The sequence below is a fragment of the Diceros bicornis genome, chromosome 11 (genome assembly GCF_020826845.1).
Source record: "Diceros bicornis minor isolate mBicDic1 chromosome 11, mDicBic1.mat.cur, whole genome shotgun sequence".
Taxonomy (NCBI): Eukaryota; Metazoa; Chordata; class Mammalia; order Perissodactyla; family Rhinocerotidae; genus Diceros; species Diceros bicornis.
This window is the reverse complement of record NC_080750.1, coordinates 66,218,851-66,234,393: the sequence shown is the minus strand read 5'-3', so window position 1 is coordinate 66,234,393 and position 15,543 is coordinate 66,218,851. Positions and strand designations below refer to the sequence as shown.

The window sequence follows — 15,543 nt, the reverse complement described above, 5'->3', positions numbered from 1 at the left end:
TTTGTCACTTGAGGTTTCTATTCCTCCTCCTGTCCTCATCCTCAATCCCTTCTCCTCCTAAATCTTGGGCCCATTTCCTTATGAGTCCTGGGATTCCCTTTCTGAGATTTCAATTACTTAAATCTCTGATCCCCTTGGCGTTCTCCCACCCTTCTCATTCTTCTGTGCCTGATTACAAACCCTCCCAGATCACTCAGATTCCAGGTGGGAGAGGACCCCTAAGTTTGACAATTTCTATCAAGGCAATGCTGGATCATGGGTCTACTTCCCCAGATATCTTTTTCCCTTCATTCCAACCTCACGAGTCAAGGAACTACATGACTTCTGATTACATTTCTTAACAGATGTCTTTCTCAGAAGAGAATATTGTGTGTAGTGGAAAGAGTCCAGAATTGAGCCAGAGAGATGGTGGTTTGAGTCCTTGCTCTGTTGTTAACCAGCTGTGTCTTGGGCAAGTTGCTTTACCTCATTGATCCCTAGATTCCCTTCTGAAAAATAAGTGTAAGAATCCTTACTTCACAGAGTAGTAATGAGGATTAAATGATATTTGTATGTAAAGGGTGTATTTTTGTGCCTTGACTCAGACATAATGCTTAGTAAATATAGTTCTCTCTCACTGGATGGTCTCCAACCTCACTTTGCCAACTTTGTTCCACAGAAACTATGCTACACACACTCTCACTAACATATGCAGGAACATTCCGCATCAGGTGTGTGTATATATATATGTAAATCATATATATGTAAATCAACTTATATGTGTATATATACATATAAATCGATTTACTGAAAGATATATACATATTCATATGACCCAAAAGACAAGAACTTTTTAAAAAATAGGAAAAAAAATAGAGAGAGGAGGCCTTGCAGCCGGAGCCAAGGTGAGCAGAGATGGTGGCGCGGAACCTCGAATAGGAGTTGCTGCCGAGGCCGGGGCCTGTCTTTGACGATAGACGGGGGCAAACAGGCATTTCATCATGGGTAGCTTTTTCTCAAGTACTTTTTCCAGGCTGTTTGGAACCCAGGAAATGAGGATTTTAATTTTGGGATTAGATGGAGCAGGGAAAACAATTTTGTACAGATTACAGGTTGGAGAAGTCGTTACTACTATTCCTACCATTGGATTTAATGTTGAGATAGTAACATATAAGAAATTTAAATTCAAAGTCTGGGATTTAGGAGGACAGACAAGACTGGAGATGTTATTATTCAAACACAGATGCAGTCATTTATGTAGTAGACAGGTGTGACCAAGACCGAACTGACATTTCCAAATCAGAGTTAGTTGCCGTGTTGGAGGAAGAGGAGCTGAGAAAAGCCATTTTAGTGGTGTTTTCAAATAAGCAGGACATGGAATAGGCCATGACTCCTTCAGAGATGGCAAATTCACTTGGGTTACCTGCCTTGAAGGACCGAAAATGGCAGACATTCAAAACTTCAGCAACCAAAGGCACTGGCCTTGATGAGGCAATGGAATGGTTAGTTGAAACATTAAAGAGAAGACAGTAATTCAATCACCTCTGCTCCTCTGAAACAAAGACCACATCACATATCCCTTTGGAAACAGTGAAGTGTGCTTCACACTACTAAATGTTAAAACTGTATGATTGTTGGCATGTACTGAACTGACTGCAACATTTATAATAAATATAAAAAATAAGTATTTGCTTGGAAGGGTAACCCATCATGATTGAACCAACTGAATGTCCTGTGTAACATAAAAAATTCCTTTCTTGCTTTCTTGTGTTAAGGTACATATTCTCTTTGTATGGAATTCTTATTCACATATAGTCCTATTAAAGAATGTACTCTCATTAAGGAAAAAAACCCTCCTAAAAAAATAGAGAGAAGAAAAGCATGTATAGAAGATGAAAGGAATGAGCAGGTAGTTGAGGAAACGAACAGCTCAGGAGAAGGTGAGGGAATGTGTGGGAATAAAAAGTAAATGGAGCTCTGATCAATAATGAGCTTACCTCCATGATAGTTTGGTAAGTATAGATTACTCACGATCTAATTTGTGAACTTGACCGATCCAGGATAATAGAAGACATGAAGGAAGAATGGAAGCTAGCCATAAAAGAGCGAGATTTGTACCTATCTAGGAACTGCAAGGAGGGAACTCTGAGCCAAAGGAGTTAAACACATCTGTTTGTCATCCCCAGTCCCAGCAGGATCAAATCACCAGAGGGCAGGACTATAACTGGAAAAAAGGATACAGAAAAAGGAAGGAATGTAAAAGGAGTGGAAAATGTGGTAGAGTTGGGTAAAATAACCCATCCTCCTCAGAGTAGGTCAAGGGTCTTCTAAGTGGTCTCCCTCGATACCTTACCATAGGATACAGACTGAAGGGATTTTGAGACTTCCCTATTCCAGATCCACTGGGTGACTTCCACTTCTGGATATAACAGAGTAACTGGTCCCAGATCAGCCCTCCCACCATAGACAACCATAAAACTGGACAAAATAAATGACACAACTGTTTTCAGACAGTGGATAATAGTCAATGCAAGACTACAATCCCCGAGAGAAAGAAAACCCACAAGGTGAACACCATGATCATCCCGGGGACAATTCTGTAACTGAGGCCAGAGGATTAAAGTCTAATCTAAGAATAACAGTCTTGCTGAGCTGAAGAGTCAGGGTTCAGAGTTTGGAGCAGCTGGAACAACTGGAATCTGCAGAACAGTGCAATGAATAAGAGAGACGTGCATATAAGGGGCCCAAAAATTGTCTTTGGGTCACCCATGAGGGCTTGGATGAGGGCTGTATATGCACAGGTCAAGACTACACAAGATTATCCCTGAGACTGATATAGGCCTGAGAATGGAACAGAGATATAAGAGGTCAAGAAGTCCTGAAGATATTGGAAATCCATACCAGCCAGAGTGGAGAGGGTCATTAACGCCTTGTTAACATCTTAGGCATCAGGCTGAGACATCAGAAAAGCTGTGCTTTAGGAGCAAGGACTACATCCTAGAGTAAGGCCTATCATAGACCCATCTGAAAAAACTAAAGTCAAGCTCTGAAAAAATGTCTAAGAGACAGAGTTTGAAGGTTGAGTCCCATGAAGTCAGAGCACTTGGAAAATAACTTGGGCTTTTTATAGATTTGCCATAACACAGCATAAAATTAAGTCAAGACAAATTCAAGAGGATCAACCAGTGATTGAACTGTTTGCTAGAACAAAAATCAACTCTCTCAACACTCTTCTGAGGAAAACAAGAGATTCCATAGTCTCTAAAATGTGTCACTGACAATGTCCAATAAAGAATAAAAAATTACTAAATGTGCCTCCCCCCGAAAAACAGAACAAAACCAGAAAAATGTGACCATTGCCAAGAAAAAAATAGGCAATAGAAACTGACACAGAGGTTACCCAAATGTTAGCAGACAAACACTAAAAATACGATAACTATGTTCAAAGAACTAAAGGAAAATATGTTCATAATGAGTGACAAAATAGGCAATCTCAACAGAGAAGTAGAAGCTATTTAAAAAAATGAAAATTTTAGGGCCGACCCGGTGGCTTAGCGGTTAAGTGCATGCACTCCGCTACTGGTGGCCCGGGTTCGGATCCCAGGTGTGCACCGACGCACCGCTTCTCCGGACATGCTGAGGCCGAGTCCCACATACAGCAACCAGAAGGATGTGCAACTATGACATACAGCTATCTACTGGGGCTTTGGGGAAGAAAAAAAGGAGGAGGATTGGCAATAGATGTTAGCTCAGAGCCAGTCTTCCTCAGAAAAAAGAGGAGGATTAGCACAGATGTTAGCTCAGGGCTGCTCTCCCTGACAAAAAAAAAAAGAAAAAGAAAAAAAAATGAAAATTTTAAAACTAAAAATTACAATAACTGAAATAAAATATTCATTGAGAGGAACTGAAAGCACACTGACAATGGAAAAAGAAAAAGTCAGTAAACTGGAAAACAAATCAATAGAAATTATCCAAACTGAAGAATAAAGAGAAGAAAAATACTGCAGAACAATGGACAGAACCTTAGGGGCATATGGGAAAATATCAAATAGTTCAACATACATGAAATTGGAAAGCCATAAGAAAAATTGAGGATAAATACAAAGCAAACTACACCTATGCACTTACTAGTCAAACTGCTAAAAACCAAAGGTAAACAGAAAATCTTGAAAAGAGCCAGAGAATAAAAGACACATTACATACAGAGGAACAATAATATGAAATATCACTGACTTCTAATCAGAAGCAATAGAGACAAGAAACAATGGAATGAAATCTTTAAAGTTCTAAAAGAAAATATTGTCAACATAGAATTTTATATCCATTGAAAATATACTTCAAAAACTAGAGAAAAACAAAGATATTTTCAGAAAAATGAAAGCTCACAGAATCACAGTCAACATATCTGCATTATAAGAATTGCTAAAGGATATATTTTATGCTAAGAGGAAATATAAGATAGAAACCTAGATCTATAGGAAGGAATGAAGAGCAGCAGAAATGGTAAATGAATGGCCAAAAATATTAAAATTTATAGGACTTTTATCTTTTCTGAATTTTCTTAAAAGACAACTGACTAGAGAAAATAATAAGATTGTAAGGCATTTATAATGTATTAAGAAAATATAACAATAGCAGGTTGGACAAAGGGAAGTGTGTAAACGAAATTGTGTTGTTGCAAGGTCATTACATTAGTGAAGTAGGATATGTGAAGTGGGAGTGTCAGGTGTGAAGAGCGAAATAGGAAATGTGAAGTGGAAACTGTGAATTATAAAGTGTTAAGGGGTACGATATTGACTCTAAATAGACTTTTGTAAGTTAAAGTGCATATTATTAACCCTAGAGCAAGCACTAAAATATAAGATAAATAGCTAAGCAGCCAATAGAAAAAAATAAAATGGAACGTTAAAAATTATTTATTTAACCATGAGAAGGTGGGTAAGTAATAAGAGAAGAACAGAAAACAGAAGGAACAAATGGAAAACAAATATGAGGTAGATTTATACCCTACCATGTCAATACTTACATTAAATGTTGAAGGACTAAACACTCTAATTAAAATGTAGAGATTGTCAGGCTAGGTTTTTTTGGGTTTTTTTGCAGGGTAAGATTCACTCTGAGCTAACATCTGTTGCCAATCTTCCTCTTTTTTTTCCCCTTTCCAAAGATCCAGTACATGGATCTTTGGAAACAACTTACAACTAGTAAGTTGTTCTAGTTCTTCTATGTGAGCCATCACCACAGCATGGCAACTGACAGACGGGTGGTGTGGTTCTGCAACCAGGAAGCGAACCGGGCCACTAAAGTAGTGAGCACTGAACTTTAATCACTAGGCCATCAGGGCTAGCTCCAGGCTAGATTTTTTAAAAAGACCCAACTAGATGCTGTCTACATAAGATATACTTTAAATATAAAGATCGATTGAAAGTAATAGGATGGCAAAAGCTGTACCATGCCAACAGTATGCATGAGAAAGCTGGCACGGCTATATTAATAACAGACAAAGCAGACTTCAAGACATTATAAGAGATAAAGAGGGATGTGTCAGAATGATAAAAGAGATAATTCACCAGGAAGACATAACAATGTTACATATGTATAAACTTAATAACAGAGCTTCAAAATTCATGAAGCAAAAATAACAGAACCAAAGAAAGAAATAGGGAAACTCACAATCATAGTTGAGTATTTTGACACATTCCTCTTTCAGTAATTGATAAAATAAGTAGACCAAAAAAATAAATCAGTAAGTACACAACTTGAACTTGAAACAACTTGAACTAATTGGTAACTATAGAACACTATGCCAAATAACAGCATAGTAAACCTTCCTTTCAAGGAAATATCGGCCAACAAAATAGAACATATCTTGGGTCATAAATTAAGCTTCATTAAATTTTTCTTTTTTTTAGTGAGAAAGATTGGCCCTGAGCTAACATCTATTGCTAATTTTCCTCTTTTGCTTGAGGAAGATTGTCCCTGAGCTAACATTTGTGTCAATCTTCCTCTATTGTTTTTGTATGTGGGATGCCACCACAGTATGGCTTGATGAGCAGTGTGGAGGTCCATGTCCAGGATCTGAACCCGCAAACCCTGAGCTTCTGAAGCAGAGTGCGTGAACCTAACCTTTATGCCACTGAGCCAGCCCTTCATTAGATTTTAATAGATGGAAATCTTATGTAATATGTTCTCTGAATACAATGAAATTAAATTAGAAATCAATGAAAATAAGATATCTAGAAAATTCCCAAATATTTATAAATTAAATTTCATGCTACTAAATAACACCTGGGTCAAAAGGACATCATAAGGGATAATAGGAAATATTTAGAATAAATGATAATAAAAATGCAACATATATAAATGTGTAGGATTCAGCTAAAGCAGTATTTAGAGGGAGATTTATAGCCTTAAATGTCTATTTTAGGTAAGAAAAAAGGTTAAACTCATCCTTAAGAAACTAGACATAGAAGAGCAAATTAAACCCAAAGTAAGTAGAAGAAAAAAAAAATAATAAAAGTAAGAACAGAAATCAAGGAAACAGAAGCCATATAAACAATAGAGAAAGTTAACAAAGCCAAAAATTGATTATTTTGAAAAATTAATAAAATTGATAAGCCCCTAGAAAGATTAAAAATAAACACAAAAAAATATAAATTCCAATATCATGAATGAAAAAGGGCTATCACCATAGATCATACAGACATTAAAAGCATAATAAGGGAATATTATGAACAATTTTATGCCAATGCAATTTGATTACTTAGATGAAATGCATATACTCCTTGACTAGCACAACTTACAATAACTAACTCAAGAAGAAATTTTAAAAAATCTGTATATTCCTATATGTGTTACAGAAATTGAATTTTTAAAGAAAAGTGAAGTTCACAAAGTCAACACTAGTCTCTGATGGTTGCATAGGTAAATTCTATGAAATATTTAAGGAAGATATCATTCTTATGCAAACTTTTTCAGAAAATAGAGGAGGAAGGGAATCTTCTCAACTCATTTTATGGGGCCAGTGTTATGAGCTGAATAATTCTGTCTCCCCAAAATTTATATGTTGAAATCCTAAACTCCAAGGTAATGGTATTAGGAGGCGGGGCTATTGGGAAGTGACTAGGTCATGAGAGAAGAGCCCTCACGAATGGGATTAGTGACCTTACAAAAGAGACCCCAGAGAGATCCCTTGCCCCTTCCACTGAGTGAGGACACAGTGAAAAGAAGACTGTCTATGAAACAGAAAGCAGGCCTCACCAGACACTGAATCTGCTGGTGCCTTGGTCTTGGACTCCCTAGACTCCAGAACTGGGAGAAATAAGTTTCTGTTGTTTCTAAGTTTCTGTTGTTTCTAAACCACTCAGTCTCTAGTATCTTGTTACAGCAACCCAAATGGACTAAGACAGCCAGAGTAAATCTAGATAGCAAACCAGACAAGGGCATTACAATAAAGAAAATTACAGACAAATAACTCTCAAGAAATTCTTAACAAGTACAATTAATAATATTAATAAATTATTAACAAGTACAATGAACAATATTAACAAATTAAATCCAACAACAGATAAAAAAAGATGATGCACCATGACCAAGTGGAGTTTATCCCAGGAATAAAATTGTTTTAACATTTAAAAACCAATCAATGTAATTTATCACATTAACAGAACAAAGGAGGAAAATTATATAACCATTTCAATAGATGCAGAGAAATAATTTGACAAAATTCAACACCCTTTCATGATTTTAAAAAGTAACTCCCAGCAAATTATAAACGGAAAGGAACTTCCTCAACTTGGTAAAGGGTATCTATTAAAGAAACCTACAGCTAATAGTATATTTAGTGGTGAAAGACTAAACGCTTTCTCTGAAATTAGGAACTAGGCAAGGACCTCATCTGTCACTCTTCTATTCAATATTTTACAGGAGGTCCTCCCCAGTGAAATAGGCAAATAAAGAAATAAATATTGGGGAAAAAAATGTAAAGCTGTCTTTATTTGTAGACAGCATGGGTGTTTATGTAGAATATCCTTAGGAACCTACAAGAAAACAATTATTATTAATAAGTGAGTTTATCAATGTCAATATAGAAGGCCAATATACTAAAACCCACTGCATTTCTATATACTAGGAGCAAAATAATTGGACAATTAATTTAAAAAATCATCTAGCAATAACATAAAAACATAAAATACCTAGAAACAAATTTATGAACGATGTACATGACCTCTATATTGAAAACTACAAAACACTGCTAAGAGAAATTTTTAAATAGCTTTACAAATGGAAATATATATCATGTTCATTTATAAGAAGACTCGCTATTAAGATGTCCATTCTCCCTGTATTCATCTATAGAGTCTACACATTCCCAACACAATCCCAGATTTTTTTTTTTGAAAATTGACAAACTGATCCTAAAAATGTATATGAAAATGCAAAGGACCTAGAAAAAGCCAACAGAATTTTGAAGAAGAGTTAAGTTGGAAGGCTTATAATACTTGATTTCAAGACTGACTCCAAAGTAACAGTAATCAAGACAATGTGATAATGGTGTAAAGATAAACACATAGATCAATTGAGCCAAACAGAGAATGCAGAAATAGACCCATACATGTACTACCAATTGATTTTCCTCAAAGGCACCAAAGAATTTCAATAAGGAAAGAAATGTCTTTTCAACAAAAAAACAAAATTTGTTTTTTTGTTTCAAAAAAACCAAATTTGTTTTCCATATGGAAAAAAAATTAACCTGACATTACTTCACACCATACACAAAAGTTTATCTGATATGGACCACAGACCTAAATGTAAGAACTAAATATATATAACTTCTAGAAGGAAACATAAGAGATCATTTCCATGACCTTATCATAGGTAAAGATTTCTTAGTATACAAAAGTCACAAGCTATAAAAGAAAAGTCTTGATAAATTGAACTTTATCAAAATTAAAACCTTCTGGGGGCTGGCCCCGTGGCTTAGCAGTTAAGTGCGCGTGCTCTGCTGCTGGCGGCCCAGGTTCAGATCCCGGGAACGCACCCATGCACCACTTCTCCGGCCATGCTGAGGCCGCGTCCCACATACAGTAACTAGAAGGATGTGCAACTATGACATACAACTATCTACTGGGGCTTTGGGGGAAAAAAAATAAATAAAATTAAAAAAATTAAAACCTTCTGTTCTTCAAAATACACCTTTAAGAAAATAAAAAGGCAAACCACAGACTGGGAGAAAATATTTGCAATACATATATTAGACAAAGAACTTGCATTCAGGACATATAAAGAACTCTTACAATTCAATTAAAAAAAGACATACAGCCCAATTTAAAAATGGGTAAAGGACTTCAACAGACATTTTGCAAAAGAAGATATATGAATGACACGTAAGTACATGAAAAGTGTTCAACTTCATTAATCACCAGGGAAATGCAAATTAAACTACAATGAGATATCACTAGAATGGTTAAAATTTTAAAAACTGACAATTACCAAGTGTTGGTGAGGATGTGGAGCAACTGGAACTCTCATACACTGATAGCGTGATTGTAAAATGGTATAACTACTTTGGAAAAGTTAAGCAATTTCCTATAAATTTGAACATACACTTAACAAATGATCCAACAATTTCACTTCTAGGTATTTACCCAAGAGGCACAAAGACTTGTATTAATATTCATAACAGCATTATTCATAATAGCAAAAAAAAAAAAAAACTGGAAACAACTCAAATGTTCATCAACAGATAAACGGATAAACAAATTGTGGTATAGCCATACTCTGGAGAAAAAAAAAGGAACAAACTACTGATACACACAACATCTTTGGTGAATCTCAAAAACATTAGGCTGAGCAAAGGAAGTCAGACATTAAAGAACACAGACTGTATGATTCCATTTATATGAAGTTCTAGAACAGGTGAAACTAATCTATAGCTACAGAAATCAGGTAAGTGGTTACCTGGGATGGGATGGTTTGGATGGGATTGACCACAGAGGAGCACTAGGGAAGTTTCTGGGGTGATGTAAATTCTGATTGGTGTCACAGTCACATGGATATATATGCTTGTGAAAATTCATCAAAGTGCACACTGAAGTGTGTACATTGTATTGTATATAAATTATACCTCAATACAGTTGATTTAAAAAAAAAATCCACCCATAGGTCCCCACAGGTGTCACCATGGTGAAACTTCCCAGCTCCCCTACCAAGAGCTAGTCTCTGCCTCCACTGAGTCCCATGTCTTTGTACACCCTCTATTAGACCACTCATCACATGCTACTACATGTCTGTCATTGTTTCCAGATCATGAGCTGCATGAGGTCTGGGGCTGGCGTGACCAACCGTCCAGGTTTTCAGTATTAGGGAGAGTCCCTAGTAAACTGGGGCTACGGGTCACTTATCTGGGACCTTGGTTTAGCATGATATCAGGCGCATGGTGTGTGCTCAGTAAGTGTTTGCTGAAGGCCTAGAATATACGGGTTAGGAAGGATCTCAAGGTTCTTATACTTTGGTGCCCTCATACAAACTGAGGCCCAGAGAGAGGTAAAGCCAGCAGCAGTGGCAGATCCAGGCTCAGATGCCAAGTTTACTGTGTCCTGTCCATGACTCTGGCCTCTCTACCACGCTGTTGGGTGTTCTGGAAGGCAGATAAACAAGCCCTATTTAAGTTTTATGGAGCCGTGAACCTCTTCCAGAGCCCCATCTCCAGGAAGTTCCCCTCCCCACTGCCGGCCTGCCATTTCCCCACTCCAGTGAAGTCATCTGACCCCGAGTGGCCCCCGGTTTCCTTTCTCCCCACTCCTCCCAAACGGGCTCTGCAGTCCCAGCGCTGCCTGCCTTTCAGAGAGCAGCTTGCTCAGAAAGTGCCCTTTTGTAAACAAAAACAGGCTTCAGGCTTTCCAGAGGCTAGCTTGTTTTCCTCTTGAGGTCCTGGGTAGAAAAATAACCAGCGGGAGGGAGGAGAGAGTGACAGAGGGAGTGGCCCTGCCTCCCCAGACCTTGGGCCTCTGTCCTCTCAGGCCCATCCCTCAGGGCCTCTTTGTCAGAACTCGGTTCTCAGTGGGGAGAGGCTATGGGGGAGGCTGGGGATTTAAACAATGCCACTGTGTCTGGCAGTGAGGGAGCGGGAGCCGGATGCCTGACCTGATTAGGCTCAGTGAGCCTGGGGAGAGGCAGGGAGCAAAGGCAGGCTGGAGAAACTCTGTTTTTCATCCCCACCCAACAGGCTTTTCTTCCTTGGGTCTCTGCCAAGGCCTCTTCTTGGGTGGAAAAGGCTGTACTGTCTCATTTCCATAGGGCCATGATGGTCCCTCTTCTCAGCCTGGACAAACAATTTGACCTGCCCGTCCTCCCTCCCTCTTGTCTTTCCTTCTCCCCAACCAGCTCCCAAACAGACAGTGTTTTTCACCCTTGCAGCTCTCCCTCCTCAGGCCCTGCCAGGGCCGGAGCGGGGCCCAGGAGTCCAGCTGGCACCCACATGAAAGCCCTTCCTGTTGAGAACCCACACGGAACCAAAAGCTGCCCACACCCACAGCCCTGGCCCAGAGTCCCTCAACGCAGGGCCACAAAAACTTGGCCATGATGCTCCAGGGGAAAAAACAGCCCTGAGCCACACAGGAGAGGAGCCTCCAGTGCGCACCGCCAGGCCTGGTACCTCGGTGGAGAAAGGAGCCAGGCCCAGGAACCCTCCACACGCTGTCGTCAGCACCTGTGCCTGGCAGAGGACGTTGAGGATGTGGGAAATAGTGCTGGGGGCAGCACTCTGTGTTTGTTAGTGCAGGTGGAGGGAAAACAGGAGCACGTTGCAGTTTCCAGTGCGTTGGCAGAAAAAGTGAAAGCTGAGCAGTCAGGGAGAGGCCCAAGGGGATCTGAGAGGGTGTGTGGCTGGGCAGAGAATCCAGGTCTGATTCTCGAAATGGTGGCAAAAGGCAACAGGCTGGGGCTTCCTTGAGAGAAAAATCTGGTCTCTCACCCTGGGGGTGGTTACCACGGTCACGGCCAGGCCTGTTCCTGCCATGCAGGTGCAGCCTGGGGAAACTGAACTCCAGACAGGACGGGGAGGGGCTGCGATTTGCTCAAGGTGGAGCCTCAACTACCAATCCAGGACGCCTGACTGCTAAAGAATCTCCTAGTAGATTCTGAAGGGTTTATTCTTACAAAGAAATCTGGGAGAGGGCCGGCCCTGTGGCTTAGCGGTTAAGTGCGTGCGCTCCGCTACTGGGGCCCGGGTTCGGATCCTGGGCGCACACCAACGCACCGCTTCTCCAGCCATGCTGAGGCCGCGTCCCACATACAGCAACTAAAAGGATGTGCAACTATGACATACAACTATCTACTGGGGCTTTGGGGAAAAAAAAAGGAGGAGGATTGGCAATGGATGTTAGCTCAGAGCCAGTCTTCCTCAGCAAAAAAGAGGAGGCTTAGCATGGATGTTACCTCAGGGCTGATCTTCCTCACAAAAAAAAAAAAAAGAGAAATCTGGGAGAACATACACCAAAATGTCAACCATGTGATTATTTAATTTGTTGTTGTTGTGGTTTTTTGTTTGGTTTTTGCTCACCTGGACTTTCTAATGTTTTTTTTACAATGAGCAAGGATTACTTGTGTAAAGCATTTAAAGGAAAAAAAGAAATTTTATTAAATGAGACATTACACATAAGGTGTTTAGCAAAATGAGAGGCTGGCATCTAATAATGGACAAATAAAAGTCAGATACTATTAGCTTAAGGTGTGAAGGAGAGGAGAAGCAGAAGGAAAAAGGAGAAAGAGGAACAGCTGAAACGAGGAAGGAATCGAAGCAAGAAGAAAAGGAGCGAAGGAGGGAACGGAGAAAGAGCAGCGTGGACACGGAGGTAACGGCAGTGTTCTCCTCACAGAGTCCTGGGGCCCCGGGTCGGCCTCGCAGTGTACGGTGTTAGGGACAGCAGAAGAAATGCCAGTCAGCACCCCCTCCGCTTTCCTTAGGGTCAATGTTAAAGACCCTGGACGGGGCTGGACTAGAGGGAAACTTCCCGGACTAGCTGTGGTTTCAGCTGCAGAGACAGTTAATAAGAGCATTTACAGAGCCCCCCCATGGGGTTTGTTTCATATCTCAGGTTTCTGGGACTCGCTTTTCTCTCTCCCTCTTCACACACACACACACACACACACACACACACACACACACACACCCAGAAGACACTGAGACAACTCCCTTCAGAAGCATCATTCCTGCTTTTAAATGAGGGCTCTTCTTTCTCTCCTGAGGGAGGATGAGCTGGGGATGGGAGAGGGGTGTCTTTGCTGCCAGCAGCCCACAGGGTAATCAAACTATCCTTGGTGACGTCACATTTTCTGAGTGGATGTTTGCTTCAAAAGCTGCAAAATAATCTGCACTTTCAGCCCCAACTTCTCCCCAGAGGACAGCATCCTCTGAATTTGGCCAAAACAGAACTCACACCTCATTAAGGGAGCCATTAGTGAGGGCACCAACAAGCTGCCTTCCTCACACTTCCCACCCTGCATCCCCCATAAAATTCCTCACAGTCTGAGTTTCTCTTGGTGCCAGGGGCAGGGAAAATGAGTGCTGAGGAGGGTGAGGAGGGGAGGGGGAGAAGAGGGGCAGGCTCACGGAGCCTGGTATGGAACGGGGGATGACCCCCATTGCCTCCCTCTGGGGCCAGTGTCATTTATTACAGACACTTGGCTGGCACGACCCTGCTGCAGGACCTTGGCAGACCCAGGCAGGAGCAGCTGGAGATCAATGCTGACGGTAAAGCCACCCCAGAGGGCCCTAAAAATTCAGTCACCGCTGGGCCAAGGTCAACATCTATAAGCCAGAAGCCAAGGCCTAGGAAAGCAAGTATAGCTCGAAAGATGAAGCACGCATCATCAAACAGCGGCTTCTATCTAGACTTTGGAGCCACAGGGACCTTGGTACAGATCCCATCTGGGTGACCTTGAAAAATTTGCTAGGCCTCTCCAAACCTCACTTTCTGCATCTGAACATGGAAATCCAATCATTTATTCAACAAGTATTTATTGAGTGTCTACTATGTGCTAGGCACTCGGATGCAATAGTAATCAAACTATTGTTCCTGCTCTAGAGGGGCTTGTAGCTTAGTGAGGACAAGCAGTGCTACCCTAGGGATGTATATGGAGCATATTCTATTCTTGGGGCCAGTAAAATCTTTCCCGACGAGATGACATCTAAGCTGAGGCTCACAGGACAGGTAGGAGTGCTTCACAAGAAAAAGGAAAGCAAAAAGCAACATGTGCATAGGCTTGGTGGTAAGAGAGAGCATGGCTGGAGATGAAGCATGTGTGGTGGGAAGGAGATCAGGGAGAGGAGAGGCTGAAGAGGGCAGTGGAGGCTGACCATCCATGCTCAAGTTTAGATTTTATCCTAAGTCTACACTTTAATGGAGGGTTTCAGCAGGGAAAGAGATGATCAGATTTGTATTCGCTACAGGGTGCAGAATTGACCCAGGAAGAGAAATACACAAGAGGGTGAAGAGACTGTTAGAAGGAAGTTGGAGTGAACCAGGCAAGAGACAACAGGGGTCTGACTGTGAAGTGAAGTGAAGGCAGAGAAGGGGAAAGCAGGTAAATGTGAGACATGATTGAAAGGAAGAATCAATGGACTTGGAGACTGAATGGATGTTGCAGGAGAAGGGGAGGCTTCGGTGATGGGAGTAGTAGTAACTATTTTAGCACTGAGGAGGAGAAATGTGCTAGTTAACAATGGTATCTATGAGAAAAGAGCCAATCCATGCCATAGACCCCTGGAGAGGCTCAGAACATGAAGACACCAGGTAGGGAGATAGGTGGGGTGGGGCATGGGAGGAAAATGAGGACAGAGGTTGGAAACCTATCTACCTTCAGAATGCTAGCAGCCAGCTACTTACTCCTGAGGCAGGAAACAGGGTTTATTCTTAGGAGAAAGAGAACAGAAATGGTTATGGACTTGGGGGCTCCAGGCAGCAAATAGTGAGGGTGAGATTCAGGGTTGAAAAAGAGGTATCAATTGAAAGTCTGACTACAGAGCAGGCAGGCCTCTAACCCCTTCCTCTTGTTCTACCTGCTGATGGGCATCTTTTCCCCAGGTAGGAAAACAGGATTCTTAAGAAAAACTGAATAGTTCCCAAGGAAAAAACTTCCAGATACTAATATTCAGGGGGAGGAGAGTCTTCCAAAGAAATGGCAAAGTCTCATTCCAGTCACTCTAAAGTGAAAAGCAACACAGAGCTTCCAACCAACTTTTGTAGTTTCTCATTCTTAAACATGAACAGTCAATCAACCTCCTATGTTCATAGAAATATGAGGCCATGAAACAAGAACAAGGTGCGATGAAAAAGGAAGAATCATTTAACAAGAAAGTGTTCTTGGAAATTAATAAATAAAATAAAACATTCAATAGAAGGCTTAGAAGATAAGATTGAAGACATTTATCAGAAACTAGAACAGAGAAATAAGAAGAGAGAGAGAAAAGATAAGAAAATTAGGGGATCAATCCAAGAGGTTCAACAACTGACTAACAGAAATTACAGAGAGAGAGAGAGAGAAAACGGTAAAGAAAAATTT

The 15,543-nt window shown here is 40.6% G+C and overlaps 1 pseudogene; it reads left to right on the top strand.

The window, feature by feature from the left end:
• Window positions 1-980: 980 nt before the first annotated feature.
• Window positions 981-1,557, top strand: LOC131411169 (ADP-ribosylation factor-like protein 1; annotated as a pseudogene).
• The last annotated feature ends 13,986 nt before the right edge of the window (window positions 1,558-15,543 follow it).